This window comes from Schistocerca americana, chromosome 3, assembly GCF_021461395.2.
Source record: "Schistocerca americana isolate TAMUIC-IGC-003095 chromosome 3, iqSchAmer2.1, whole genome shotgun sequence".
Lineage (NCBI taxonomy): Eukaryota > Metazoa > Arthropoda > Insecta > Orthoptera > Acrididae > Schistocerca > Schistocerca americana.
Window position 1 is genome coordinate 401,385,104 of NC_060121.1, and position 21,317 is coordinate 401,406,420.

General features: G+C 39.5%; 1 long non-coding RNA gene across 1 annotated transcript in view; it reads right to left on the reverse strand.

Annotated features, from left to right (window-relative positions):
* Positions 1 to 5,898: 5,898 nt before the first annotated feature.
* Positions 5,899 to 21,317, reverse strand: part of LOC124605885 — a 94,985-nt gene continuing 79,566 nt past the window's right edge. The window contains exon 2 of the long non-coding RNA XR_006978689.1: positions 5,899 to 6,067. This is a non-coding gene — a long non-coding RNA (uncharacterized LOC124605885). The remainder of the gene's footprint in view (positions 6,068 to 21,317) is intronic.

Sequence of the window (21,317 nt, forward strand, 5' to 3'; positions counted from 1 at the left end):
ACTAACGGAACGGCAAGCTGACATTACTGCAATAAAAATCAAAATTTAAAACTTTTAACACAATTATGAATCTTTTGGAGAGGACGTTTCAGGGAGGTATAATTACCACTCATTTAAATGAAGAGTCTGTCTGTGATTTCTTTGAGAAGACCTCTGAGGTGGACAACGGACAAATTAGTGTAGATGAGAGACAGGTTGGTCCAGTGGTAGTCGATCTGGTCTCTGCTGCCCACTAGTGGGCGTTCCATCTATCATAGTGAAAAGCATTTACACTACGTTTTAATACAATTTTGGTATAAAGCATTTGGGAACTAACTATTATTATATGCTTTAAATTGCTGTAATTCCGCTTTATAAATTTGATAAAGCAAAGTTACTTTTCTACCCTATAGATCACGGTTACTGTGGAACTGATGGATATTTAGAAAATTTTACCGCTAACAGAAATACAAAAGTGAACGGTAGGTAAAAAATGTTGACTACCTGTGAGTTAGGCTTTAGGACGTTGTAACTGTGCAATATTGGCAGTTACTAGCAGATTCACAGATTTTAAGAAACAAGTGTATGAGAATAAGAAATATCTATCAGAAAAAATGGATTCTACTCCTAGTCAGAAGTTGTCGCTCAAATATCTATTTCCAGCCAATTCATGTACTGCAAATAGAACAAACAATAGCTATGAATATTTCAACGTGTTGGGTTTTTAGGACGTGAAGGGCCCTTCCACGAAAATATTAAATTATTGATAGGCCCACTGCTTCTAATCGAGGTGAATCGAGTTCTTTCATACTGTGTTCCGTTAACTGATAGCCAGGTGCCTTTGTTGAGTGAGTGAGCTTGTCACAGGTGTGACACTGTAAGCCTATGGGCCATTCTTCCTTTACAGGTGGAAAGGGCTACTGTAGGGAAAAGTGTTGAGGTGCAGAGGCAAGTGGAGTGCCAATTTTGGTAATTCATACGATTTTAGCTGTTGACTTTTTGTTGACCACGTAGCAGTTATGGACTTGGACTGCAATGTAGTGAACGTGAAGAGTAATGATTCTATACTGAAGTTGGTTTTTCTCTAGGAGATGAACCATTTAAGTAGAGTCATGTGTTAGTTACTGAGGAGATATGAGAGAAGCTTAGCGAGGTCTTGGGCAGGTTGAGCGTCTATAAAGATTATGGTGCAACAAAGAATTTGGAGACGCCAGACTTTGACAAAAGTCAGGAGAAATTTCTTCGTGATATACAGATTGGATTGAATAGCTCTTGGTTGAAGGGAATGGCAAATGATCAGACCTTTTTCTCAACAGCGATCTTTACTCTTTCATAAATGGGGTAAAAACGAACAACGTGACATCTGAAACGATATGTTTTTGACTATTGAACAGTTTCCTTTCTTATAGGAATAGCTCCTGCAGTATAAACTTGTTGTAGTGGTTTGAAAATGTTTACACAAAAGTAGGTAATTTATTTTAATAATGTATTATTTGTTCGTGTGTTGTCTGTTTCTCATAGGAAGTTAAGATTCATTTGGTGAAGATGCGCCCATCAGAAATAAGGCAGATGGGTACTAAATAGTGCTGATGGTGGTGGAAGGTACAAGTGCATCGGTTTCTACAGTAGTAGTTTTTTAAATGCAAGGAATTTTGATACAAATTGTACAGATGAATAGGGACTTCAAGAATCGTGCAACAGTATACCCATCAATAACGTAAACCCACACAACAGCTCTAATAATATACATAATGTATGAACGTTTGACTGTAAATTATGTGTAAGTTTGTGTAATATGATCAGGCATGATTGCTCATTCACAAGAAATTACTGTGAATAAATTTGTGTGGTGTTCGTATCCCATTGTTTAACTTGCTCTAATTTTGTGTTCTAAATGCCGTATCAGACAGTGGATTACAGCACTAGTAGTATATTTACAAAGCTTCCAGCACACTTTGCACTTAAATCTGGTGTTGAAGTATGCAGGGCGACGGATGGCACAATCCAAAATGGAGCCCACTTGATCTGTAAACGTATATATGTTAGTATGGGTTGGCTACATGCAGGGGCACTCTTATCAGTGACATCATTATCTTTACCACAGAGGTAACAGACGAAGGTTGCCATGCTTTCAACTACCTAGTAGCTATACTTCTGAAGATCACCCGACGACGTACTATCAGTTATATTCCAATATGACAAACCATAGGACACACGCAGACTGTTACATTTAGCAGACTGTTACATTTAGCAGACTGTTACATTTAGCAGACTGTTACATTTAGCAGACTGTTACATTTAGCAGACTTTTGGATGTCTGAGAGGCTAATTAAAATGGAAATCAGTATTATTTTACAGACGCTTTATTAATTTATTTACATGCAGAAAACAAATGCTCCTTTGCTTTTGTCTGGTGTAGTCTTAATAACATCCAGCTAAATTTTCAACATGTAATTTAAATCTACGTCTAAATCACCTAATTTTTCTCCATCCAGTAGTTTGAGGAAACAAAAATGGTATTTTCTGGATTTCTAATACATATGTAATCTTTTTGCTGTAAACCTTCTCATCTATGAGCACAGCAAGAAGGTCTATTCAATCTATTGCCATACAGTAGTAGGCGAACCAGGAAATCTCCCTGTAGGTTCATCAGTGTCGTAACCATTGACTCACGAATGGCAGCCCATTTGTAAGACTGGGCTGTGGATATGTTCCAAGCCATTACATCTTACTGCCCAAGTAGACAAATAGCAGACTACTGTTATATACAGTATCAACATCTAAATCCTTTGATAGTTATTCTCGTCTTTAATAGCTGAGGAATGTTTAGCACGTTGGCGGAAACTATGTTTCTGTTCCCACAGACCACTGTTGAGTTGTGCCTATAAAGGCTTGTTATATACGACAAAGACGCATAGGCAGCTGTATCCTGATATACAGTTAACGCCGCCAAAATTTTCTGCCTCATCAGAAATAAATCACCCTTTTAAGCAAAAAGCATGCATTGTCAGCAAACATTCTGCCTCGTTGGCAACAACTGTTTTGGTGGTGGTGGGGAAACTCCCTGAAATGTAGACATAAATTATAAGTTAAAAATTAATCTTGATGTTATTAAAACTTCACCTTAACAGAAATAAAAGGAGAGTTGTTTTCTGTGTGTAAATATGTACACAAAAATTAATGAAGGTTTTGTGCAACAATGTTTCTTTTCTTATTTGTTACAATCGTCAACAATCCTTAGAAATGTCTTACTTTTGTGTGTTCTGGATGGTGACCTTGCAGAGTTGTCAAAATGTGGTAGTTGGGTGATCTTCGAAATTAATGTTCAAATGTAAGACCACTGAAAGTATGAGCACCCCTAATGTAACAACGTGTGTGAAAAAATGATTTTATACAAACATTGTATGAAAAAGAGTTTATTATAGTAGATTTTATGTTTAGAGTAGTTTTTCTTTTTTCTTATCTCTGTTTCTAATTCCCACCGTAGTTTGTGCTTCATTCAGCTTAAAGTTTTTGAGATTTCATGCACTGTCTCTCCGTCTTCGTAGACCCAGCTGGGCTTGCATGTTAGCAGGATATTGGAGACATAAGGAGGTAACTCCTGCAGAGGATCCCATGCAATAAGTGGATCTGCTCTGATGCCCATGACGTGTGTGTGTGTGTGTGTGTGTGTGTGTGTGTGTGTGTGTGTGTGATTGTTTCACTAACTGCAAGCCTTGGTTATTTGTACTCTATAGGACTTGTTATACAAAGTTGAGTAAACAATGCAATTGGTGTCAGCAGCTTGGAGTAGGGTGTTCAATATTGTGTAAGTACACATGAGGGACGATGTTTAACTCTTTCGCTGCTTTCGACGTGTATACAAGTCGTGGTCACACAGTCACGGAGATTGATTGCGAAGGGGAAGATGTGGGTTCAAATTCCCTTGGGCCCATTTTTTTCAAATTTGTGTGTGTGTCGTGGCGTATTGTCCGTTTGCAACAGCGACGTGTAACGAAGGGGCCTGCAGGCGTACATACCTCCTACTTCATCTACGCAGGTACCATATGTTATGCCTCTTGCGTTCCGTTTTAGAAGTTCTGACTCTTGAGTTCCACCGATGTAACATAGTTCACAGATGTTTATTTGCTGTTTTCATTTCTGTGAGAGGACTATGCGGCATCTCGTCTGCTCTTACTATTCGTCACAGAATATATGTGGTAAGTACATATTACTGTCACACGGACTGCAGCTTCAGCACAAATGAAGACATTACCAAGGACACAGCAGGAACATTTGTACGGTGAAGGATATATGCACAAATAACCAAACTGAAACAGTCTTGTCACTGAAAGGACACACACAACTCCTGATATTTGAACTTAACAATATAGTGTCGATTACGACTATGTACATGCACTGAATATACATTCGTCTGCGAGCTAAGCTTTGTCTAGGATGGCTGCATAGAGAAAGTCACTCCCGATAGTCACCGCGCCAAGTCTCTGCTCAAACAACTGCTTTTCACTCGTTGCTGACAACATGACCGCAATGACTACTTCATACAACAATATGTCATACTCTCTTACGTCAATATGAAACCTCATGGCAGGTTAAAACTGTGTGCCGGACAGAGAGTCGAACTCGGGACTTTGCCATTAGTGGGCAAGTGCCTTACCGACTGAGCTACTCAAGCACAACTCACGACCCCTAGCCACACCTTTACTTCTGCCTGTACCTTATGTACTAGCTTACAGACTGTGAGGACGACCTGTGAGTCGTGCTTGGATAGCGAAATCGATGGAGTACTTGTCCATGAAAAGCGTAACTCCTGAGTTCGGTTCTCACTCCGACACGAAGTTTTAACCTACCAGGAAGTTTCATGTCAGCGTGCACTCCGCTACAGAGCAAAAATTTCATTCCCTCCCCGCCCTTCATTGGACGGAATCTCTTGGTCAGAGTTTTCTTATATCATCCAAGAAAATGATATCTCATAACGACAGTGCGAAGTAGTTTTCAGTCTCGTGTGCGATTTATGGGATAACGGCATATCTGTGGCCATGCCTGGAATTCTTAAAAAGCAACAAAAATTTAACACTGTTCATAATCGTTTTTAATAGGTAATTGAATCTGATTCTCAGTGTACTTAGGTAATTTGATGTAGTTGACGACAATAACAAATAATTCATGTGTATGTCGAATACCAACATTATGCAATACTTCATCACTGAGGATATTTGGTTACAGATTCTTGTTCTTACATGCATGTATATACCAAACATAACAAATGAGTGACAAATGAATGCAGCGTTTTTTTGTGTTATTTTCAAGGAATATTTAACTTGAAATCACCCAATATTAACAAACTGTATTGTTCAAGTATAAATAACTCCATGACTGGTGTAGCTATTATGACAGATCATCAAGTTGTTAATGATGAAGCTTCATCAGCTCATTGCTTTATCTATTACTCAGAATACTGACGCTGTTAAAAAGACCCGCCAGGGTAGCCGAGAGCGCTAACGCGCTGCTTCCTGGACTCGGGTAGGCACACCTGCCCCGGATCGAATACAACCAGCGGATTAACGACGATGGCCAGTGTGCCGGCCAGCCTGCATGTGGTTTTTAGGCGGTTTTCCACATCCTCCTAGGTGAATACCGGGCTGGTCCCCACGTCCCGCCTCAGTTGCAGACATTTGAAACACATTCACACTATTTCACGATTTACACTCGACGCTGACAGCTGGGTTACTCTAATTCCGTCCCAGGGGGTATGGGGTGGCGGCGGGAAGGGCATCCGGCCACCCCTTACAATTAACCATGCCAAATCCGTACTTAACCTACCGACTCTGCGTACCATGCAGGCTAAAGGCAGAAAGACTGACGCTGTTAAAAAACGGTGAGGAACCAATATATTAAGCATTTCAGGAAAAGATATCATTATTTTATTAAAAAATATCTTTATTTGTTCTAAAATCAATATAACATAAAGATGTTCTTTATTTTCAAGACACGTGACAACCACGTTCGATTGGTAACCGACGTGCTTCAGTTGGACAGTCCATCACACTGACTGGAACTGGGTTACTTTTTCTCATTTCTTGTCACGCTGAAAAACGAAGTGGACTTACGTTAATAGTAGTTTCACAATTTCAGTATCATACAGAGTCTACAATACTTAATAACATATCAATAAATCTGATATTTATATCTGTAGTAGAGTTTATTGCCTTCTGTTTTATTCCAATACAAACTGTTATATAACAATCAATACTTCATGCTGTGATTCCCTGTAATGAGTCAAACATGAATAAATATATTAATACACTTATATAGACAGAGTTTCACTTTCTTCATCATGTAAAAGTACAACATCAACAATCATTAGCCTGAAGGAGAACTACTTGTGCCTATAAGCTAACGAGGTGCTGTCAGTATTTCGTAGCCGGTAACTAGGATGATTAAGACGAACTGGATTAAAATACGGGGTCATTGTAATTAAAGTTAAACTTTCCAAACGGTGTATAAATAACACCGCCGGTCAGAATGACGTCAAATTGCAATGGAATATTGTCGGAGAAAGCGGAAAATGTATGCCACAAGAAAACAAATAGTGTGAAAACTGATCAATAGATGGTGCTGTATGTGTCAGAATATGTAAATGAAATCACCTGTCATGCGCACGACCTACTGAAGTTGGTGTAAACACGCAAGGTACACGGCTTTTCCTCCTTTCGCATCTGCTTGTTGCAGAAAACGCTGGACAGCATATTGAACATGTTTTGCGCCAGTCACACGAACATTAATAATCCTGCTTGAATTTGATTGATGCTTTTTATGCAGTTTTTGGCCTTAGGAAAATTAAAAACCGATGTGGTTGATGCTTTTTATGCGACTTTTGGCCTCAAGACAATTAAAACACGGTATTTCCGATCCGATGTGATATGACCTTGCCCTGGTGGATGGGCTTACGTAACTAACAGTATCAGACCTGTACACCCACGCGCACTGAGTAGTACAGTTTGTTTAACGTCACACGCGCAGCTTAGGCATTGTTGTAAGATTCACTTGCCATTTGTAAGCGATCACTATTAAATTATGATGCTTACAGCGCCATCTATTGCTAAAATTTTTACCCATTTATTTGTCCTCTGCTACTCGTTTTGCCCGATCTCCGATAATATTCTGTTGCAATTTGACGTTATTCTGACCAGTGGTGTTACTTCTACGCCGGTTTTCAAGTTTAACTTTAATTATAATCACCCTGCATATCGGTCAAATCAAAGGCTACACGATAATTCAGTGTTCTGCTTCTTCTCAGCGGAAATTCTGCAAGTTTGATTTATTGTACCTTGTCGGTCTTTTGACTGGCAACTTGCTGTCCTCTGTGTCTTCCTGTCCCGAGTTAATGTTTCCAGCTCACTGCAATCTTTACGTCTTACATCCTCTTTAATCTGACTTCCTCTTACATACTGTTTCCAGTCTCTGTTTCCTTTCGCTAAAAAGGGAAATCTTCCTGTTGCCGATGTTTCTCTAACCTGATGTATGGTAACGGCCTTTGACCGGCTTCATTCCCTGCATGCTGCCAGAGGTATCGCAGTGGTATACAGAAACCTGGATATCACATTACGTGAGGTCAGCGTGACGATGACGCCAAATGTGGCTGGCTCCGCAACGCCAAGCAGTTAAAGGGACGGGAAAAGATAATGCGTGTCAATCGACGAGCATTTACAGTCGATTGTTGTGGTTTTCTTCATTGTAACACGTTCCGGAGACAACCTTTGGATTCCTTAACATCGAAAAGAATCAATGGAACTCTGGAAGAAGGATAAAATTTAACGAGTGTAGCCCAGGAGTGTGGTGTTCCTTGAGATTTTGTTTCACATGCATTGGGGTTGTTCCGAAGCACAGGCACTGTTGACTGAGGGAGAGAGGGTTGTCGACCACATTGAACTACAGCAGCAATAACAGCTACAGGTGCAGAAGGCAAGATGGAGCCCAAGTCAAACAGTGGACGTAATTGCAAACACATTTGACTCCGAGGTACGCAGTTTCATGCTACGCAGTGGCACTGTGATTGCGTAGGGATGGTGTCCTCGTATGATAAGCAGTACGTTGTGTTCCGTATACATTCACTCAACGGCGGCACCGGTTTCGAAGATGCTATTTCACCATCTCCCCATGAGCGATGGACCTTGGCACTGTTGGGGAGGCTTGCGTGCCTGAGCCGTACAGATAGCCGTACCGCAGGCGCAACCACAACGGAGGGGTGTCTGTTGAGAGGCCAGACAAACGTGTGGTTCCTGAAGAGGAGCAGCAGCCTTTTCAGTAGTTGCAGGGAATACAGTCTGGATGATTGACTTTTCTGGCCTTATAAAATTAAACAAAATGGCCTTGATGTTCTGGTACTGCGAACGGATGAAAGGAAGGGGAAACTGCAGCCGTAATTTTTCACGAGGGCAGGCAGCTTTACTGTATGGTTAAATGATGATGGCGTCCTTTTGGGAGTCCCCCATTCGAATCTTCATGTGGGGCCTACTCAGGAGGTCGTCGTTATCAGGAGAAAGAAAACTGGCGTTCTATGGATCCCTTAGTCGGGTAGGTGGGTTAGAAAATTTAAAAAAGAAAATGGATAGGTTAAAGTTAATTATAGTAGGAATTAGTTAAGTTCGGTAGCAGAAGGAACAAGACTTCTGTTCAGGTGAACACAGGGTTATAAATACAAATTCAAATAGGGGTAATGCAGGAATAGGTTTAATAATAAATACAAAATAGGAGTGCGGGTAAGCTACTACGAACAGCATATGAACGCATTATTGTAGCCAAGATAGACACGAAGCCCTTGACTTCCACAGTAGTACAAGTTTATATGCCAACTAGCTCCGCAGATGACGAAGAGATTGTATGATGAGATAAAAGAAATTATTCAGATAGTGCAGGGAGACGAAAATTTGATAGTCATGGGGGACTGGAAATCAATAATAGGGAAAGAAAGAGAAGGAAAAGTAGTAGGTGAATTTGGAATGGGGTAAGGAATGAGAGAGGAAGCCGTCTGGTAGAATTTTGCACAGAGCATAACTTAATCCTGCCTAACATTTGGTGTACGAAACATGAAAGAAGGTTTTATACGTGGAAGAGGCCTAGAGACACAAAGGTTTCAGATAGACCATGTAATGGTAAGACAGAGATTTAGGAACCACGTATTAAATTGTAAGAAATTTCCAGGGGCAGATGTGGACCCTGACGACATTCTGTTGGTTATGAACTGTAGATTAAAACTGAAGAAACTGCAAAAAGGTGGGAATTTGAGGAGATGGGACCTGGATAAACTGAAAGAACCAGAGGTTGTAGAGTGTTTCAGAGAGAGAATTAGGGAACTACTGACATGAACGGGGGAAATAAATACAGTAGCAAAAGTATGTGTAGCACCGAGATATGAAATAGTGAAGACAGCAGAGGATCATGTAGGTAAAAAGACTCGAGATAGTAGAAATGCTTAGGTGACGGGAGAGACAATCAGGTTGATTGATGAAAAGCCAAAATATAAAAACGCAGTAAATGAACCAGGAAAAAAGTAATACAAATGTCTCAAAAATGAGATCTACAGGAAGTGTAAAATGGCTAAGCAAGGATGGCTAGAGGACAAATGTAAGGATATGTATATCACTAGAGGTAAGATAGATACTGCTTACAGGAAAATTAGTGAGACCTTTTGAGAAAAGAGAACTACTTGTATGGATATCAAGAACTCAGATGGAAAACCAGTTCCAAGGAAAGAAGGGAAAGCAGAAAAGTGGAAGGAGAATATAGCGTATCTACACATGGGCGATGTACATGAGGGCAATATTATGAAAATAGAAGAGGACATAGATGAAGATGAAATGGGAGATATGATACTACGTGAAGAATTTGACAGAGCAATGAAAGACCTGAGTCGAAAAAGGGTCCGGCAGTAAACAACATTCCATTAGAACTACTGACAGCCTTGGGAGTTTCAGCCCCGAGAAAGCTCTACCACCCAGCGAGCAAGATGCATGAGATAGGAGAAATACCCTCGTACTTCAAGAAGAACAGAATAATTCCAGTCTCAAATAACGCAGGCACCGACAGGTGTGAAAATTACAGAACTATCAGTTTAATAAGAGACTCCTGTAAAGGACTAACAGGAATTATTTACAGACGAATGGGAAAAGTGGGAGAAACCGATCACTGGGAAGATCAATTTTGATTCCATAGAAATTTTGGAACACGTGACAAAATACTAAACCTACGACTTATCTTAGAAGACAGATTAAGGAAAGGCAAACCTAAGTTTCTAGCATTTGTAGACTGTAACAATGTTGGCTGGTATACTCTCTTTCAGATTCTGAAGGTGGCTGCGGGGCATGAAAGAGAAGCAGGGATTGTGAAAGGACTGAGACAGTGTTGTAGCCTATCCCCGATGTTATTCAGTTCTGTTTATTGAGAAAGAGGTAAAGGAAACAAAAGAAAACTTTGGAGTAGGAATTAAAATCCATGAAGATGAAATAAAAAATTCCAGGTTTGCCGATGACATTGTTATTCTGTCAGAAACGGCAAAAGGCATGGAAGAGCGGTTGAACGAATGGGCAGTGTCTTGAAAGGATATAAGATGAACATCAACAAAAGCAAAACGAGGCTAATGGAATGTAGTCGAATTAAATCGGGTGATGCTGAGAGGATTAAATTAGGAAATGGGGCAGAGAAAGTAGAACAAATGTTATGCTATTTGGGGAGGAAAATAACTGATGATGGTTGAAATAGAGAGGATATAAAATGTAGACTGGCGATGTCAAGGGAAACGTTTCTGAAGAAGAAAGATTTGTCGACATCGAGTGTAGATTCAAGTGTCGGGAAGTCTTCTCTGGAAGTATTTGTATTGAGTGTAATAATGTATGGAAGTGAAACATGGACGATAAATAGTTTAGGCAAGAAGAGAATAGAAGCTTTCGAAACGTGGTGCTACTGAGGAATGCTGAAGATTGGATGGGTAGATCACGTAACTAATGAGGAGGTACTGAATTGAATTGGGGAGAAGAGTAATTTGCGGCACAACTTGACAAGAAGAAGGGATTGGTTGGTAGGCTATGTTCTGAGGCACCAAGGGATCACCAATTTGGTATTGGAGGGCAGCGTGGAGAGTAAAAATCGTAGAGGAGACCAAGAGTTCAATACACTAAACAGATTCAGAAGGATGTAGGCTGCAGTTGTTACTTGGAGATAAAGAATTTTGCACAGTATAGAGTAGCATGGAGAGCTGCATCAAACCAGTCTCTGGACTGAAGACTACAACATCAACAACTTGCTTATCAGTTAGACCAGTAAGGAGTGATGTCGCGTACTTTTCTCGGATGAGAGGAGATTCATTTTGAGTAGTGGTTCTGAGCGTACCTTCATGTTACAAGAGGTGGGAACATGCAATGCGACCTGAAACTTGGTCGAACATGATTGTTTTTGTAATCCAGGTGTTACAGTGTAGGGAGGCATAATGTTGGATTTGCATACTGACATCCAAATCTTTGAACACGATATACTCACCGGTCAACGTTGTTATAATCCTGCACTGCTCCCCCCGAATACTATACTGCTTCCCCGTCTTTTGCAGGGTGCGCTCGGCGCTGACTTCATTTTTACGTATGACGGTGCGCGATACCATCGAGATATCACGTTGGAGGAGCTCTTAGAACGAGAGGATATTTGGTGGAGTAATAGTACGCCCCATCACCCGAAAAACTCATCACCAACACAGTGGCCAAAATAGAAGCACTGCTGTAGGGTGTGCGCTGCCATCTGTGGTGCTCATGCAACCTGTTAAGAACCATGTCCAGCCTTTTTCAATGTCGAGGGAACCTTTACAAATCGCGGTGACTTCAGTGTAATTATTGTATTTGAATAACAGTGTAATTGCTGCTTGTTTCTGTGCTTATTCCACTCAGTTCCCTTCTGTACTACGGCAGGTCTTTCTGTGTGTCCCTTTATTTCAGGTTTACGAGCGCTCAGCGGCGATATTATCAGCGCCCTCCAGTTCTTGCTATGTATGGTCTAAGTATTATCGACCTATGATACTTGGCAGCGACATATCATGCGAAGTTACTTTCGACCTTCTGCCCACCAGTGCATAAGATTATTCGATGGTGCCACAACTCAAACGGTTCTACTTTCTTTTTATCCAGATATCCAGTAGTCTATTTTTTGTTTACATATAGTTCCGCGTTACAGTCATACGCCTTTATGAAATACAGCTCCGTTATTAAAGAAAGTTTTCGTAAGCTGTGTGTTGTAATCATGATTGTGTATAGCACTACGGACCTGTTCCGTATATTCGTAGTAATATTTTTCTGGCGTCAGTCGATTTTTACAGCAACAATGTTATTTTATGTTAACTGAGATATAAATCTGAGACTGTGTACTCTTAATTCTTATTTAATATTCACTTCTGAATTCATACTCTGCAGTCAAATTGTCTGCTGTGTACATCACATCCACAGCAAAGACACACACTTACTGTCTCTCTAAACAGTCAGGAGCAAAAAAGCAAAGGAAGACTGTAGCTTATAGATTAACAGCGACCGATTCAGCTAAGCTGTTCACCCCGAATATTTCCTAAATTGTTCAAGTTAGAGTAAAGAGGTAAGTTATATAATTTCAGATATTTCAACATTTTTTTTTAAATAACGGAGGCTATTGCGAGTATAAGTACATATATTGTACATACATGTTTAAAAAATCTCTTTAATTTTTTAAAAAAATAAAAATATCTGCAATTTATCTCACAGTTTAGCTACCAAATCTACTTGCAAGATTTTACGAACTGATAAAATATTGTGAAATTTGGATATATTGTGGGAGTAATATGAATAATGCTAAATAAACTGAAAATATCATGTAAAATGTTAGTTCTACTTCAAATCTAGATAATTGTCTTCAAATAAGGAACATTCATACGTAATCACGAGCATGAAAGGTATAACAAATATCAGTTTTTCCTAGTACTCAAATGTTTACACACAGCGACCACACTCAAACTACTTTCTTCTTTTTGCCTCAACAAAACGCTCGTAGTGCCATGTTATGCAACCCTGACACCGGGTCCAGTCACCTTTTTGGAAGAAAGTTACAAAATCCAAATTTCCAGTCATCTTCACTACTCAGATCTAAGGTCTCCCACCTGATGGTGATTGAGTTCTTTCCTCATTAGCTTTCTTCCTCGCCTCTTATGCTAGTGCTCGTTTCTGGCTCATAGATTCTTTTTTGTCTAAGTTTCTCTTCTCAGTCTGTTTTGACACTTTGTCTTATTTCGTCCAATGTTTCTGTTGAACAATTTCATTACTTCCAGGAGATGTGATGTGACACTCCTTAGACGTGAAGTGCGTTGCGTGCTGTGAGATGGTGACGAGTTCGTCTGTTATAGTTCTGCAGGAATGTTGTACTGTAGAGAATGGTTGTAGGTCTCTTATGGGTTGAAGTCCTCAAAGACTAGTGACTTAATTAATTCCGATGCATGAGAAACCACAGGCCGCTAGTTCAAAAGACGCCGTGCGTTTCCAGACCTTCGTGAAATGTAGTCCAAACTGCAATTTACTGATAGCAGGCCCTATGTTGCGATGCATCGACATGCTAGCCTACTAATAGTCATAAAGCCTTAGAATCTTAAAAAGGCTGCGGTCATGCGGCTACAAGGCGAGTGTACGATGGTGAGGTAAGCTTGTAAGTAGGCTGTTTAGGTTTTTTTATTGGTAACGCCATCTCTGTGTGAAAATCACTGGCTGTGCTGTGTGCAGTCTGTGGCTGCTTTGCATTGTTGTAATACTCGCCATTGTAGTGTTAGGCAGCTGGATGTGAACAGCGCGTAGCGTTGCGCAGTTGGAGGTGAGCCGCCAGCAGTGGTGGATGTGGGGAGAGAGATGGCGGAGTTTTGAAATTTGTCATGAACTGCTATATTTATATATGATGATATCAAGGTAAATACATTGTTTGTTCTCTATTAATATCTTTCATTTGCTAACTATCCCTATCAGTAGTTAGTGCCTTCCATAGTTTGAATCTTTTATTTAGCTGGCAGTAGTGGCGCTCGCTGTATTGCAGTAGCTTGAGCAGCGAAGATTTTTGTGAGGTAAGTGATTTGTGAAAGGTATAGTTTAATGCTAGTCAGGGCCATTCTTTTGTAGGGAATTTTGAAACTCAGATTGCGTTGCGCTAACAAAATATTGTGTGTCAGTTTAAGCACAGTCTTGTATAATTGTTCAAAGGGGACGTTTCATATGTCGACCCTTCGCCTAGGATACCTCACTGGAATCGTCTGATTTTTTTTTCCTGTAGTTTGTGTAATTAGTGTAGCCTTTGTATATTGCTAGCGCGCAATTGTAGAGAAAATCTCCTTTGTAGTTGCAGTCTTCCATTGTTGTACAGTAAAACAGTTGTGGCATGCATGTAGATTTGCACCAAGTATTTCGCAGCTGCAATTAACTAGATATTATTTTCAGTGTTATGTTAATGTGTTCTCTTATTTTTGCTCTTCAAATTGTGCTTTTCTGTGTTGTCGTGTGAAATATTGTGACAATAATGGCGTGTGAAAAACGTAATACTAGGCTCCAAAGTAAACTGAGAAATGACAGGGAAGACGAAAGCAGTGTGTTAGCGCCGCAGAGTAATGAATTAACAGACATTCAAAGTAGTAATTTGGTAACTGTACATAGGGAAATGGAGCGGGCGGCAAACAATGGCGTGGACAGTAAAACAATTAGTGAAGAGGGACGCATTATCGATCGATCGGTCGGCAACAGCTTGCCTCAGGAATCGGGAATGACAGGACACAATTTTGCAAATACTGTAGACTCAGGTTTTGGGTTCTCACCGTTTTCTCAAATGAGTGAAGACACATTTTCCGCTTGTCAAAATGTGAATGTTGCCGGTGCAAATACACTGCCGAAAAGCACTGAGGAACATGTTTCGGACACCAGTGCATTGTTATTACAATTAATGCAACAAATGGGACAAAAGCTTGAAAAGTTAGGCACACTGGAACAAAATCAGAGACAAACACAGCAAAAGCTTGAAAAGTTAGACACCACACTTGAAAAAACACGTGAAGATTTAACTACTGAGTTACATAACATTGAATCGAAATGTCAAGAAGTCTGCAATGACGTAAAAACACAAAATTGTGAGCATTTTCAACCTATTTTTTCGCGGCATGAAAATGCATTACAGAATCACGAAGCAGCCATAAAAGAACTGCAAACCATTGTTCACGAAAATCACGACACCTTGCAAGCTAAAATTGACTCAGTTTCATCTACCGATACGTTTATGCAACTTGCAAAAACTCAGGAAAACTTAAAGGACACAGTAGATACGATTTCAACACAAATGGACACTCTGAAACTTGGTTCAGAAAAACATACAGAGGAAATGATTTCACTATCGAATAAAGTAGCCGAACTTTCAGATCAGTTCACTAACTTATCTACAAAGGTAGATGATGATCTGAATGACACAACACCTGTAGCCTTCACGGACACTGAAGAGTATGAACAAATTAGAAAATTCAAACAAAATCAAAATCAAATCAATACACAGTACAAAAGAGAAAACCGGGAAGTGCAAGATCAGTTGGCACAAGTAGTACAAGAATTACGTATTTCAGAGGACACTCGTGCCCCAATACGGGAAGAGGGACATAGAAATACGGAACAGCCACAAAATAATGACACAGCGCATTTCGGAAATTATGAAAGAAATTGGCAAGGCGCATTGGATTTTGAGATGGAACCGCCAACACGACGTAACAATGACCGATATGCTACTCGCCGAGATGATGACTTTGACTATAAGCTGTTCATTACTACACGTAAATTCAAAACATTTAAGAATTCTGGCAACGACATTCATCCACAAGCATGGCTTCATCAATTCTCTCATTGTTTTCCTCCCAACTGGTCATTAGAGCACAGATTAGAATTTATGTGTGGCTACTTGGAGAATGAACCAGCTGTAAGAATGCGATCGGTAATTCACGATTGTCACAGTGAAGGAGAGTTTTACCATGCCTTCCTCTCAGCATATTGGTCTCAAGCCACACAAGACCGAGTAAAACATAGCATCATAATGATGAAACGTTTCAAACAATCTGAATTTTCCAGTCTTATGAAATATTTTGATACATGTTGCATAAGAATCAGTATCTTTCAAACCCATACAGCCCCTCAGAACTCATCTGCATTTGCTTAATCAAACGGCCTGAACATTTACGACATGTTATTTTGGCAGGACGTTGCAAAGACGACATTGAAGCATTTCAGGGACTCTTACAAGAATTAGAAATTGACACTGACAATCGCGGAATGCGAAACCAGGAACACAACAATTACAGGTCACATCCGTCGCAATTCCGCGATGAAAGAAGTAATAACTTGACATGACAAGGCTATTCTCACAACACAAATCGTGACCAAAACAGACACCACCCGTATGACAACCGTTGGCAGAGTAGTAATAACTACAGGGAAAGATCACCTCTCCGTGGTAATGACTATCACAGAGACAATAAGAGAAACAGACAATATGGGAACCAAAATCAATATTATCAAGGGAGACAGAATAACGTTAGACGCAACGGACCAGCGAGCAGTTCCGATTCAGGGAGAAATTCTCCACCATGTGACCGACAAGAAAGAAACTATGGAATCTACCGACATGACGACAGACGATATGATCGTAACGACAGACCTGAATTGCATCAGAACTGGCGGGATTCAAACAGAGCAGGGCCCTCTCGTCACGGTGAATTTGTAGAAGTTAGGTCTCCAAATCCCAATAACGACGCGCGCCAACAAAGAGACAATAGGCAATGACTCACACCGCTGGCAGCAACAAAACGTACTTATGAAACTGATGACGCAGCTGCCGTAGGTAGTAATTACGTAAAAATGGAAGACATTAGGGACATCTTACTCCAGGAACACGACGTAAAACTTAACAACATTGCATATCCTGTGATTCACATTACTGTAAATGACGTAAAATTTACGGCAGTACTTGATTCTGGCAGTCCCATCTCAGTAATTAGTGAAACAGCCTTTAGCAAATGCAACAAATCGAACGATTGCCCCACACTTCCGTTACGTAAAATTAAATTACAAGGTGCAATCTTTGGAAAAAGTGTAGATGTACGCCAACAAACCAACTTAGAATTCTTTTGTCAAAGCCACAGCTTCTCTACGAACTTTCTTATTGTTCCATTATTGTCGACGGAAATTATTTTGGGAGTAGACTTTTTGAATGAATTCAAAGCAATCTTAAACTTTCACGATGCTGAAATAAGTTTAGAGAAGGAAGGTAAGTCAATAGCTTTGAAATTTGAAGATTGGCTCTCAAACCATGACGAAGAAATCAATCGGCTTTACCTTCTGTTGGACAACAGTTCAGAATTTTCTACGGAACTAGACACTAACAATCACTCTGCAAGAACTGACAGGGATGATATCGACGTCATATTTGAAATTAATGAGTTAATTCAGAATAAAATTCAAACAATTGAGAATTGTAATGACACTGATAGGCAGGACCTTTTTGAGATTTTACAAGAACATTCCACGGTTTTTACTCATAAAACAGGAACAATCAAGGGATTTCAATACCAATTTCGTGTTCGTGAGCATACTAAATTTTGTGTTAGACCAGATGTAATTCCAGCACATTATAGGGACCGTGTTAGAACAGAAATACAATCTATGCTTGACGAGGGCATTATTGAGCATGCAGTAAGCTCATACAACAATCCATTACATGTTGTTGAGAAGAAAAATGGATCTATCAGGCTTGTCTTGGATTCGAGACAAATCAATACGATCATTATTCCTGAAACAGACAGGCCGCAAACGTTGGAAGAACTTCTTCAAAATTTTAATGGTGTAAAAGTGTTGTCTTCCATTGATCTCAGATCCAGCTTTTATCAGATCGAACTTCATCCAGAATGTAGAAAATACACAGCTTTCCTTTGTTTCGGCGTTTGTTATCAGTTTCGGAAACTTCCCTTTGGTTTGAACATTTCTTCAGCAGCATTCATTCGCGGGCTAAATTCCATATTACCTGAGTTCTTAAAACGTCACATCACCTTATATGTGGACGATATTCTAATAGCAGAAGCTTCATGGGAATTACATAATCGCATCCTCAACAGTTTGTTACGTATTTTTGCAGAATCTGGAATTACAGTTAACGTGGAAAGTTTGAATTCGGTAGGTCAAAGGTGAGGTTTTTGGGACATGTTATTTCTTCTGAAGGCATTCAGCCGGATCCTGAAAAGTTAGAAGCAATCAGAGCCATTCCAGTTCCATCCACAAAAAAACAAGTCCGCAGTTTTCTAGGTCTCGTAAATTTTTACCGTCGTTTTCTGAATATGCAAATTCTTGTTACACCAAAACTTTGTTCTCTCACTGGAAAAAATACTATTTGGAACTGGGACGAACAAGCACAGTTGGAATTCAATTCTTTGAAGGAATCGCTACTTAACGCGCCAATACTAGCTCATCCAGATCTGTCACAAGATTTCTGCCTTAGCACGGATTCTTCTAAAGTCGGTCTTGGTGCCCATTTATTTCAAGAAGCCACAGAAAATGACACTACTGTTCAGAAAACCATTGCTTTTGCTAGCCGAGTGCTAACAAAATCTGAAAAAAATTGTTCCGTTACTGAATTAGAAGCTTTAGCTATCGTTTGGGCATTTAACAAATTCCGTTTCTTTCTTTCTGGTAAGCACGTAAAAGTATACAGTGATCATCGTGCATTACAATTTCGTATGTCTTCAAAATTAAATCATGACAGGTTAAAACGTTGGGCATTGTTTCTGCAAGAATTCCGCTTCACAATAGTCTACATTCCCGCCAAGGAGAACATTGTTGCGGACGCACTGACAACGCGCACCGGCTGGGCTTGAGAAAAGTACCACAGACGGCAACCTCGAGAAAAATTTCAGTATTCTTTACATTCAGAAAGTCGCCTTTGAAAACTTCATCACCACATCTTTAATAGACATTGCTCATGAACAAGATAAAGATCCGATTTGGAAAGACATCAAGAGCAAATGGCATGAAAAGACACACACTCAGATTCGGCATTATTATCTGGTTAGAAACAACATACTGTTCAAATGCTGCACTGTTGATGACGAGCTATGGGTACTTTTCATTCCTGACGACTTTGTTAATAAGCTCATTTGGGACATTCATTTCAGCTATGCACATTTTGGCCCACGAAAATGTTATCATATTCTTCGAACGACTTGTTATTTTAACAATATGGAAAAGAGAATTCGAAGAGTTTTGTCTATTTGTAAACTTTGTCAAAAGGCGAAACCATCTACTATCTCCCATCGTGCTCCGCTGTTTCCTATCATTCCTTCTAAATTAAAAGAATTTGCTGCTGTTGATCTCTTGGGACCGCTTGTCAGAACATCTAATGGATTTGCATACGTTCTAGTCGCTGTTGAACTTACTTCAAAATTTGTTTCTTTCACACCGTTACGTAAAGCCACTGGACGGTCTGTATCCAACGCCTTTGTTAAAAATTTCTTACGTGAAGTTGGACACGTTAGTAAAGTCATTTCAGATAACGGACCGCAATTCAGATCTGCTGTTTGGTCACGCATGCTTTGGAATCATAAAATCAAACCTGTTTTTATTTCATTGTACTCACCACATTGTAACCCATCTGAACAGATTATGAAAGAAATCAATAAGCTTTGCAGACGTTATTGTCACAGGAAGCATCAGCATTGGGACAGATATTTACACTTATTTCAAAACGTGCTGAATGAAATGCCTCACGACTCCACTGCTTTACCACCTGCTCTTGTACTGAAGAATGAAGAACCACCGAACAGAATCAGAGAGCTTGTACCTTTCCTGAATACACGTAAGCTTCGACACAAAGACATAATTGATTTGGCTCTTAAAAATATAAAATCTGCAGCAGACAAAAGGAGAGAACTACACGGTAAAGCAAATGCAAAGAAATTATATATTGGTCAGAAAGTTCTCATTAAAGCTCATTCATTGTCACATAAGAAGAAACACTTGAGTCACAAATTCTTTCTAGTTTACAATGGACCTTACAGAATCCGACGTATACCACATGATAATTGCGTTGAAGTTGAAACTCTGCGTACTAGGAAGAGTAAAGGTTTACACCACATTTCACATGTAAAACCGTTTATTGAAAGATAATCTGCTTTTTAACTTTGTCATTGCCATAAAACTTTTCACTTTACATTACTAGTATGCTTGTCAGACTTAGAATCTGTTAACATGCAACAATGTTTGAAGTTAAATATCCAGTCAAGAACCAAGAGAACTTATTGAAACAGAAATTACGAATGCATTGTTATTGTGAACAGGCGACACAGTGTTATTGTGGGCGTACGTTCTTGCTTGTTAGTTGCACGATTACATAATGACTATAAGGCTCACATACATAGAACATTTACCAGTAGTGCTAATGAGATTTTAATGCAACATTTTGGTTTACTTGAAAATACATTCTGGGTTTAAAGTACTTTCTGTGAGATACCAGACGACAGAGTGATTAGTTTATGTGACAGATACACGATTTTATCGCGACGCCACTAATGAGTGACAATTTACAATGTTGCTTTTGCGCTATATCTGTTTTATATCTGCACAGTTTTTCTGAATTATTCTGGAAAGTAAAACAGGTTTTAGTAGTAACTTTTGTGGTATAGCTACAATGAGACTGCCTTTTCCGTAGCACAACAATACGTTACAGCACAGTACTTTCCTCATCACAGCAATAAGCGTAATAACTAAGACATTTATACGCAAAGCATTTCACTTTTGTGTATTATGAGGTAAGTACATTAACTTCTGCAGAACTTAGCTTTCGGAGGACGATAACTACGACACTTCCACACAGATTATGTTGCAACAAGACGCACATTTAGCGCTACAGTACACGTATTTGAGTGATTTATTTTCTACTTAAAACATTTATTTTTAAAGAGTTTAGAATTACAAAGAAAGTTTTCCGTGATACATTTCATTCCATTGCTGTAATCTGTAACACCTGAGGGTATAATTACATTAATCCTCAGGGGGGTACACGCTTACTTTGTGTACCATGTGTGTGGCAACCACAAGGAACCCTAGCTAATATGGTATTTGCTTATACAACTTTACACATCGGTACCATATTTCTCTAACACAAAAATTACACAGCTATCTGATCATGTAACTGAGAGATAAACTTTTTTTTTATTACATCAGTGACAGATGTTTACGCAATTACACAGTTGAATAACTTCACACTTATGAAATTGTATTTTG